The sequence below is a fragment of the Palaemon carinicauda genome, chromosome 41, assembly GCF_036898095.1.
Source record: "Palaemon carinicauda isolate YSFRI2023 chromosome 41, ASM3689809v2, whole genome shotgun sequence".
In the NCBI taxonomy this organism is placed as follows: Eukaryota; Metazoa; Arthropoda; class Malacostraca; order Decapoda; family Palaemonidae; genus Palaemon; species Palaemon carinicauda.
The window spans coordinates 32,027,381-32,038,920 of record NC_090765.1 but is presented as its reverse complement, the minus strand read 5'-3'; the positions used below and the strand labels follow the sequence as shown (position 1 = coordinate 32,038,920).

At 34.6% G+C, this 11,540-nt stretch overlaps 1 protein-coding gene across 1 annotated transcript in view; it reads left to right on the top strand.

The window, feature by feature from the left end:
* Window positions 1-1,343: 1,343 nt before the first annotated feature.
* LOC137632388 (uncharacterized) overlaps window positions 1,344-11,540 on the top strand; it is a 191,619-nt gene continuing 181,422 nt past the window's right edge. Inside the window, exon 1 of the mRNA XM_068364322.1 lies at window positions 1,344-1,483. The gene's annotated coding sequence lies outside the window, so the exon portion shown is untranslated. The remainder of the gene's footprint in view (window positions 1,484-11,540) is intronic.

Below are 11,540 nucleotides of genomic sequence, written 5' to 3'. Positions count from 1 at the left end.
TGTGCAATGAACTGATAAACCCCCACCTGATATGAGGAAGGCTGACAATATAAAGTCTTTCAAGAAATTTAAGTCTTTCTTATCTTTTGAAGGTTGCCATACTGCGTGAGTTTTCAAATGCTCTTGTGTCCTGCTACTCGCCTTTCGCCGGTTTGAGACCCGATAAAACATTAAAAAGTAAATTAAGCAAACTAGTAGAAATATAGGTAGAAGAGAAAAAACACTAAAGGGTAAAACTAGCTCAATGATATGAATAACAGCCTCCCCAAATTTAGTCTTGCTACATGTCCGGTACCATAGGCCTAATCATACTCAGTCTTCTCACATAGTACTAAACTTTATTTCATTACGTCTAATTACGTCTAATTAAAACTAGCTCAATGATATGAATAACAGCCTCCTCAAATTTAGTCTTGCTACAGGTTCGGTAACATAGGCCTAATCATACCCAGTCTTCTCACATAGTACTAAACTTTATTTCATTACGTCTAATTATTACTTCACTCTAACATAATGGGGTTACAGTATAATATCTTAATTATGAATATTTCTGGTGCAAATGAAACGCCTTTACAATGAAATGAAAATAATTAATAATTCAATTCTGATGAACTTTTTGGCTCTTGCTCGAAAATGCGGCATTTCGAATGACAAGATTATATCTTTTCAACTAAAATTTTTTTTCTTGATAGGTTAAATATAATCTAAGACTAAGGGACTTTTTCTAAATGAGGCGGCTACATTCAGATGTACAGTTCTGTCAAAATAAAGTTTTTTTTTATTATAGTGGAAATAAGGAAAATGAAGAACAATTTGATTATTTGCAACTGCTAAAAGGCACCGCTCTGAACTTAATTGCTAAACCTCTCTGTCGGTTTCTCGTTTTTTCATATTAATCTGCAGGAGCTGATAAGGGCGATAACTAACGTTTCTTGTTCCGACAGATGTTACTCTCCCAAGTAACGCCAATTGGGTTATTTGGAAACACATTTGGACGAGTAATAAATAGCGAGCACTGGCAACTCAATCCCAAATCAGCTGTGTAGCCTGTGTTTACCAGGGTTGCCATTCGTACGATAATTATCGTACATGTACGATTATTTTGGGTCCGGTACAATGTACGATACATACCTTGGGTATATACAATGTATGTGTGTGTGTTTGATTAAGCAATTAGACTAAAATACCTTGAAATAAACTATATATGTTACTCCTTAATAATCATGTTGAAAGTGTGTACGATAATTTTGGTTTAAAAAACGAGAATTTTAAGGTTCATGTATGATAATTCAGTGAAAATAATCTGGTAACCCTGGTGTTTACATCTCGTTGTGTCAGTTGGTGTTGAACCGTGAGTGTAGCCGCACGTCGTGCTGTGTTCAAAACCGCTGGAATATCTTTATACTTAACTTTCTTTAATTTCGTGTGACTTGAGGAATGTATGGTGCTTGAAGTTATCAAAATAAGAGTTGCATGGGCTAAGGTAAGGTAAACTATTTCAAATGACTCCCCACATTAATTCTTTTTTAGAAGCGTGATGTTTGGTTTATAAGGAGTTCAGAGTTAGGCATGAAGGACGGATAGCCTAGGTTGGCTACCTGTTGCTGCATTTGACATGCTGCTTAGCACATCGCGTTAAGCTATTACTCTGTTTGAAGGGGCATTAGGGCGTTTAAAATATTTCTATTCATTGCTTTGAAATGCTGTGGGCGTATTTTAGTCGTTTATCGGTTCAACGGTTAGAGTTCAATGCAATTTATTTATTTCCTTATTTATTTCCTTATTTCCTTTCCTCACTGGGCTATTTTTCCCTATTGGAGCCCCTGGGCTTATAGCATCTTGCTTTTCCAATTAGGGTTATAGCTTGGATAGTAATAGTAATAATAATAATAATAATAATATCTGGGTATCGATGATGAAATTATAGTGTTTCCTCTTACATCTATGGCATGGGTCTAGATTGCAATTTGCCTCTAAGGGCGTGGCGGATAGTCGTGAAATCTTGCTACATGTCTAACCAATTAGGCCTCGTGTGTAGTCCGACTCGTGTGGAATTTTTAACTTGAGATGGCAAAGTTAGTGCATTGGGTAACATTTGTACTAGGCCTAGGCTAACCCATTCATGTTATCCGACTTCGTAAGGACAGTAGGCCTATGTTTTTCTGGGTAAGGACAATATGCTGTCCTGAGTAAGGACAATGTATTGTCATCTTCCCCACCGTTACCCCTACATTAAGGAGTATGTTGCCTGATGCTCCTTCTCCAATGCCTTCTATTAAAGTCATCCTCCACCACCAAACCTCTTCTTTCCATATCATCCTTCACCTTATCTCGCCATCTAATTCTCTGCCTCCCTCCATATCTTTTCAAACAGGTTCCTCCCTAGACCTCACTCCTTCCTCACCATCCTTTCTCTACACGTGCCAACACTATCTCAGTCGTGACACTCATCATCTCTGTTATATTTACTACACCTGCCATTCATCATCTTTCATCATTTCGCAATCTTTCAAATGCTGATATTCCCATAATCCACTTTAGCATTCTCACGTCTGTTCTCTTAAGCTTTGCTTCCTCTTTTCAATTCTAAAGCCAAAGTTTATGTGCTATAGAACTTGACTTTTAGCCTGATCGGCGTTTTCTTATCACATATCACTACTACCTCCCTCCACTTTCTACATGTTGGTTTTTTTATTCCATTTTCAACTGCAGTCTCACTCCCTCCCTCCGGATTTATAGTAGATCCCAAGTATCTAAATTGTTCTACCTGTTTTATAAGTGCTGTTAAGAGAAAGGCCATTGTAGAATAAGTAAATTGTGCTACCTGTTTCATAACTGCTGTCAAGAGAAAGGTCATTGTAGAATAAGTAAATTGTGCTACCTGTTTTATAACTGCTGTTAAGAGAAAGGTCATTGTAGAATAAGTAAATTGTGCTCCCTGTTTTATAACTGCTGTTATGAGAAAGGTCATTGTAGAATAAGTAAATTGTGCTACCTGTTTTATAACTGCTGTTATGAGAAAGGTCATTGTAGAATAAGTAAATTGTGCTACCTGTTTTATAACTGCTGTTAAGAGAAAGGTCATTGTAGAATAAGCTGTAATTAAGAAGGATCAAGACAAGCGATTAGGCGTATCATGGATTCTGCTTTACATTATGGTAGACATTAATTTTATGTTTGAAGATATGGCAATTAAATATCTTAATGGAGGTAAGGTATCTGGTATTTTTTTATTTAAGATTTTGTCACTTGATTTATTACTTATTATAAAGTCGTTTTCTTTTGAATATATGCTAAGTTAAAATTTTTGTATTGAAACTAGTTCCTTGGCAAACGAGAAGTATTAGGCCTATTCTGTTTTGCATTGAACTGTAATGGAAAATCGGTAACAAGACGAGAGTTTTTCTCTGTCAATCGTTTAATCATCGATGCCAGAAGTTTGGCAATATCTTGTTGTCTCCGAAATTGACGATTATTCAGTATTTTCGTCAGTTTTAAACATGTAGTTAGCCTTCATTGTGAACAATTTCAGTTACCCATTCAGTCGGGTTTTCTAGTGGTAAGTCGCCACTAATGTTTAAAAAAATGTTTTAAGTTGTGAAATGGAAAAATAGAATATTTGAGTTTGTCAGTTCCATTACTATAACAGAAATAGTTTTTTTTTCTTGCTGAGTGCGACCACGAATGCAGTCTTTAAAACATACTTTATACTGGAATGGTCCCGTAGACCTGGATCACTTCTCTCTCTCTCTCTCTCTCTCTCTCTCTCTCTCTCTCTCTCTCTCTCTCTCTCTCTCTCTCTCTTTTAAAGTTCAAGTATAAACCAGTGCTCAATTCCTGTTGGTCTATTGGTGAGAAGCTGGGTTAAACTTCAGATAATGCAAGTGCGTTTTACTCTTAGGCCTATGTGGTACGTTTATTAGTTTTAGGGCATGGAGTATCTACAAGTAGAATTTATTTCCACATGGAAAAGCTTTATAGTATGTCTGTTAAACTTAAATTTCACTGGAGTTTTACTATAAGATTTTGAGAAACTGTGGAGTTGATCCTCCTCCACTCATTTGAAGTATTTTGAGACAATTTTTTTTCTATTTTTTAGTCCTTAATCAAATTTTCATAGGCTCTCAAATTTTAAGTTTACGGATTGTTATGTTCGTCATATTTGTTGAGAATTATGACAAGGTTTTGGACCCTTGACAACGTCCCATCACCATCCATATTTCTATTAGGAGGCCAGCATTTGTTCCACTGGACCCCATTTATTAGACCGTCAGGTTTAAACGTTTCTCGGGTAGCTTGTTCTTAAATATCCGTAATTGTTTCTTGTGCTTGTAAATTTGTACCGTTTTATTGTTGCGCTGAAAACGTGTGTGGTAACGTCCCCGGTTGGTGAACTCCAGAGTGGGGTTCGAGTCCCGCTCAAACTCGTTAGTTTCTTTGGTCGCGGCAACCTTACCATCCTTGTGAACTAAGGATGGGGGTGTTTGAGGGAGGCCACAGGTTTATCTGCTGAGTCATCAGCAGCCATTGCCTGGTCCTAGCTTGAGTGGAGAATGGGCCTGGGCGCTTATCACATGTAGGCCTATATATGACCAGTCTATGGAATTGTCGTGCTTGATAGGGCAATGTTATTGTTCGTTGCCCCTGCCATTCATGAGTGGCCTTTAAACCTTTAATAGATTTGAAGATTCTTTCTCATATGTTTTGTTGCAAATTGGCTCCTTCAGTTTACAGTATGTGTGCCCATGCTCTTTAAGTATATTTATATTTCTGGGGGGTATATTTCTTTTTTGTATAGTTCAGATTATTTGTCTTGTGTTCGCTTGCGTCAGTGTTTCTTTTTCAAAATGATCAAATGATAGAAACAGGTTTTTATTTTACTGTTGTTCCCCGTGCACGGTTTTGTTCTTCGAGTTTTATGGTTTTTTTTTGTGACATTTTGTTCTTTTGGTTTATAATCTTTTATTCTGTAATATTTTCCTCACTTCTTGCGCAAGTTATCATGTACTTTTAGCATATTTATATCTAAATTTCGTGAATTTAATGTTTTTCATTACGGGTTATTGTAACCATACATAGGAAACGTGAAATAATAATCTCCCAACGCACCGACATTTGATTATTTAATAGCAATATGTTTCTATCTATTTAGGCTAAATGTACTAAGCTATTCATTACTCAGCCACTTTTTTTTCGTCTCATTTTCAGTCCCGTTTGAGTGCTTAAGCATCCATACGTGCTCCCTATAAATCGTAAACGTATAATTACTGCACAGGTTTAAATTCCTACACGTGCGTTATTCAGATGAGAATATTTTCTTCGAATCATTAGATTATATTTTTATATTCCTTCTAAGTCCTCCTTTAAAGATCGGTCAAGGTAAGCTCATATCTTACCAAGAACGTTCATGGTTTCGATCAGATGCATTTTTACAAAGAATTATATATAGTAGTAATGTGTTGCTAGACCTAAGCTTTGCAAGTGAGCGTTCTTTAAAGAAAGCTACTTTATAGTTGAGTATTTTGCGTATGAAAAGATGTTTTCCGGTCATGGAGACGAAAGCTTAGTTTGCAACAACAAATTGGATGTTAGAACATTAAGTATAAGGTCTATGGCTAGGCTTGTTTTTTATGAATCGTTAACACATTTGTACTCGAGCCACATCCTATTTTAGAGAATTCCACAACTTGGAAATCAATACATATATAGCTTATTTGTAATACCATGAAAATTACTTGACACACGTTGATTTTCTTCTGTATTCAGCGCGAAAAAAGCCGGTTTAGATTTGAATTTTAAAAGACTATTTATTTAGAGCACAGTATATCTTTTAGTAGGTAGCAGGTTGGCCAGGGCATCAGCCACCCGCTGAGATACTACCTTTAGAGAGTTATGGGGTCTTTTGACTGGCCAGACAGTAATGCATTGGATCCTTTTCTCTGGCTACGGTTCACTTTCCCTTTGCCTACACACACGCACACATACACACACCGAATAATCTGGCTCATTTCTATGAGAAGGACACTCCAAAATCAAACCATTGTTCTCTAGACTTGGGTAGTGCCATAGCCTCTGTACCATGGTCTTCCACTGTCTTGGGTTAGAGTTCTCTTGCTTGAGGGTACACTCCGGGACACTATTCTATCTTATTTCCCCTCATCTTGTTTTCTTAAAGTTTTTATAGTTTATATAGGAGATATTTATTTTAATATTACTGTACTTCAACATTCTGCTTTTCCAACTAGGATTGTAGCTTAGCAAATAATAATAATAATAATAATAATAATAATAGTGGTTTTGTAAGACTGCGACTACAATAGTAAGGTTTGACGAATTGTGAACTGTGTTGGGGAAATTTTCCTTGGTCTAGTCGTGTAGTATGACTTTATAATAACTAGTCTCAGTATTGCGAAAATTATATAGATAAATGTAAAAAAAAAAAAAAAGGTATTTTGTTTTATGAAAATTAAATTATCACTGATTGAATGATCTACCTTAGCGAATTATGACCGAAAGTATACGAAAAGGAATTATTGTCGACGTTGAGTCTGGTGTGTTTAAAAGAAGCTGAGATTGCCTGTGGGTGTGGTGATGTAGTTTCCGGATGGAAGGAGCGTCCGGATCTCTCTCTCTCTCTCTCTCTCTCTCTCTCTCTCTCTCTCTCTCTCTCTCTCTCTCTCTCTCTCTCTCTCTCTCTCTCTCTCTCTCACACACAAACAAAAGTGGACTTCATTCGATATATATATATATATATATATATATATATATATATATATATATATATATATATATATATATATATATGTGTGTGTGTGTGTGTGTGTGTGTATATATGTATATATATAATATATGTATATATATATATATATATATATATATATATATATATATATATATATATATATATATATATATATATATATTACTAAAACCGGAGAAACTAATTTTCTATTGATAGTGAACGACGTATTCACCGAAACATGGTGGAAATATTTATTAAACAAAAATTGAAATAGATTAACGATCATGATACTTGAATAGCCTGTTTGTGATTATATACTTATGTGCGAACAATATTAGATTAACTTCCCTTAAGGTTGAATAGGCCTATGTGGCGAGCATATGAGTGTTGCAAGACCACCTCTTCCATGAAGCCTGACGATTGCGCCTTATTGAAGTAAGTTTACAGTTTCGATTTTTAGGAGTCTAGTTAATGACGTATAGAGTTCTGTATTCAATATATATGTGTTGGGGTGTATAGATTACGTTTTGTTACTAAATGTGGTAAGAGACTTCACAGTGTTCTGATGTATTTTGGTCAAATGTTGATAGTACCTTCAGTACTTTTTATAAGCACAGCGATGTGCTAGTTTGTAGGAATATATATATATATATATATATATATATATATATATATATATATATATATATATATATATATGTGTGTGTTATATATATGTATATACTGTATATAAATTTATATGTAATGTGTGTGAGGCAGGGTGTATATACATGAAATCTTTGACGGAAAATACCCAAGCCAGCCTTGTGCAAAATACTCGCAGAGATGCCTTTTGCGCAATCGAAGAACTAAGTTAAAACGTGAGAAATCTCAGTACATTGCCTATATATATATATATATATATATATATATATATATATATATATATATATATATATATATATATATATATATATATATATATATATATATATATATATATATATATATAAATTCTAATACTGTAATTTAATATTGCCCTTCGATGCGTAATTAGATATGAATTAAGCCTAATGGAAGAACTGGCTTTCTTTGTCGGCATTTCATCCATTTCGTACTTTTGTTAATCTGCTTTTCTCGTAGTCTACACCCACGCATACTGCCACTATGGGGGGGGGGGGGTCCTGTGTTTTACTGCCATGTGTAATTTATTTTGGTTATTACCAAAAAGTCTTTTAAGGTGCATGTTCACTACACGAAAGATACAAAATTTCCATAGTTTTCATTTCTTATGTCAAATAAACTTTTAGTAAGGAGTAAAGACATTTCAGGTTTTATGAATTACGTATCTTATTATAATCAAAATTTCTCTCTATATGAAAAGCTTTGATCTAAATAGGAAGTGTCCAATTCTGTCTATTAAGGCTCGTTTGGTCGTGACTAGGGCTACCGAACTAACCTAGGCCGAGGTTACATCCGGTTTTGGCTTACGAGTGTATCGTTCTATGTTGAAACCAGCCTCATTTTCATTTATTTCATTTCGGATCTTAGAAAAAATTGAGAGAGAGAGAGAGAGAGAGAGAGAGAGAGAGAGAGAGAGAGAGAGAGAGAGAGAGAGAGAGAGAGAGGTTTTTGTGGGTGTTGCAAAGATCGTGATATGACGAATACTTATATGGTAAAAGTGTGTAGGATCATTTTTACTTGCTTATTATTATTATTATTATTATTATTATTATTATTATTATTATTATTATTATTGCGGAAAACTGTTGTATCGTCTGGATTGACACAGTTAATTTGCAGTCCAAACTTTATTTTCACTCATCAATTTGACCTATTCTGAACTGAGACTGAAAGGTTATGAATTTTTTCTTCTTGTGTCACCTTTACATTGCATCTGTTTAGAAATAATTACTACCTTTAAATGTGTATTTAGCATGACTTAAGATATGGGAACATAGTACCAATGTACGACACATATTTCTGGAGCGAACTTTTTTCAATAAAAATATGCTATAAAAATAAAATGAAAAAAAAGAAATAAAACGCTCGACGGGTTGTTTCCCCATTTTTCTAAAGTATACCTTTTGGTCAGTATTATTATTATTATTAGTATTATTATTATTATTATTATTACTATCCAAGCTACAACCCTAGTTAGAAAAGCAAGATGCTAAAAGCCCAGGGGCTCCAACAGGGAAAAATAGCCCAGTGAGGAAAGGAAATAAGGAAATAAATAAATGAAGAGAACAAATTAACAATAAATCATTCTAAAAACAGATTAACTTGTACGGATCTTCTGAGATACTTCATGCCTATTAAATATGCTTTTGTTTCTTTATTCTAGTTTTACTTGCTCGGTACTTTTGTATTATCATTACACAAATTAGCACAAAGTTTTGTTTACCAATCGTTCCTATCATATAAAAATTTTCATTGTTTTATATCCAAATTACTTATTTTGGTGTTGCTGTTCTTGGAATATTTTATGTTTTTTTGTTTCCTTTCCTCACTGGGCTACTTTCCCTGTTGGAGCCCCTGGGCTTATAGCATCCGGTTTTAACTTAGCAAGTAATAATAATAATAATAATAATAATGATAATAATAATAATAATAATAGATAGTTCTAGTTATTACCCAGGACTAAGATTAGCTCTGGTCTTTTAAGGGATAATCTGCCTTTTTATATTTTTATAAATATTTTGTTTTCACCATGATGATGTAAATTGAGCCTGAATTATCATTTTCAACTTAGAATGCCTCGAAACGTTATGCAGTTACGAGCATCAACGTTATTAGTAGTCAAGTCTTTCAGAATAGCCCTTATGTAATTAATGACAGGTAACACAAGATGTGCATTTCAAATAGGGATAATGAAATCAGATTTGATCTTGTGTATTGGGATTAAGGTATACATGTAGTATACATATTTAGTGTTGTAAGATATCAGTACAATTATGACTAACTGCTTTCCTCGAGTGAGTAATTTGTAATGCTATAGCGTTGACCTCAGGTGATTATTAAGGCTTATAGCTTTTCTTAATGCTGTTTATTTCAAGTTGTTTGACTCAAGGTTTATACCCAAGCATAGATTGGTTTCTTGATAATGCTATTCCCGTGACTGTGTAGACAGTGCGTTGGTATTTGCAGAAGAGATCTTTCATCTGATTAAGGAATACTGCTGCCATGGTGGTCGTCGTGGTTACCATTTCCCTCCCTTTAAGAAAGGTACCAGGTAACGGTCGTAGCTTTATCGCTTACATAATTTATGAAGGAATGGTTGGTACCCTCTGGAGTCACCTTAACACAAGACTCCGTTATTAGCATTTAGACAACTATACATATTACATGGTAAGGGAAAAGACTAGATAGAAGATATATGTATCTCCCTTATATAATAAAGAGAAGGGTGTGCAAATCTATCTAAATATTTAGCCGGGTGACCTACACTAGTATATATATGTATCATATATATATATATATATATATATATATATATATATATATATATATATATATATATATATATGCGTGTGTTAGAAAAATATGTTTTAGCGATTTTTTACGAGTCAAGCGGATTTCAAGCAGGGCATCAGGTCTTAGCTAAGAAAATAAACGGATTAGTGTATTGTTATGCATAGCACTTAACCAGTGTTAAATTAGGCTATGCGCGAATCTTACATACACATATACAATTTACATATGAGCATTCTATAATATTTTGTCGAAGCCTGACAAATTGTTTTCTGCAGTTAAACCACATTTCGGGGTATTGTTAAATCAATTCAGATGAAATAATTTATTTTACGAATAGCCTACACCACTTGAAAATAATCCTTTTTCCATGTCAGTTGTTAGTGATATTCCGCCTATCATTACACTTTTGTTTCTCATTATGAAACTTGCTCAAGATCCGAAGGATGCTAGAAATAATGTAAGTTATAACTACATCTCTACGCTGGGTATGGAATTATAAGTAATGATGTTAATAATATGCTGTTGTAGCACTTTTACATGTGCTTGGGAAACCTAGATTGGCCAAGCAGTCAAGTCTCGTTGTGTCAATGCGAAAAGTTTCCATATATTAAGTGAACATGTTTACATACTTTTACTTTACTTTGAGGGCTGTTTTCCTGGGCCTTTCATACAGGGCACCTTGTGCCCTACAGGACCTACAAGAAGTTTTCATATATTAAGTGAACATGTTTACATACTTGTACTTTACTTTGAGGGCTGTTTTCCTGGGCCTTTCATACAGGGAACTTTGTGCCCTACAGGACCTACAAGAAGTTTTCATATATTAAGTGAACATGTTTACATACTTTTACTTTACTTTGAGGGCTGTTTTCCTGGGCCTTTCATACAGGGAACCTTGTGCCCTACAGGACCTACAAGAAGTTTTCATATATTAAGTGAACATGTTTACATACTTTTACTTTACTTTGAGGGCTGTTTTCCTGGGCCTTTCATACAGGGAACCTTGTGCCCTACAGGACCTACAAGAAGTTTTCATATATTAAGTGAACATGTTGACATACTTTTACTTTACTTTGAGGGCTGTTTTCCTGGACCTTTCATAAAGGGAACCTTGTGCCCTACAGGACCTACAAGAAGTTTTCATATATTAAGTGAACATGTTGACATACTTTTACTTTACTTTGAGGGCTGTTTTCCTGGGCCTTTCATACAGGGAACCTTGTGCCCTACAGGACCTACAAGAAGTTTTCATATATTAAGTGAACATGTTGACATACTTTTACTTTACTTTGAGGGCTGTTTTCCTGGGCCTTTCATAAAGGGAACCTTGTGCCCTACAGGA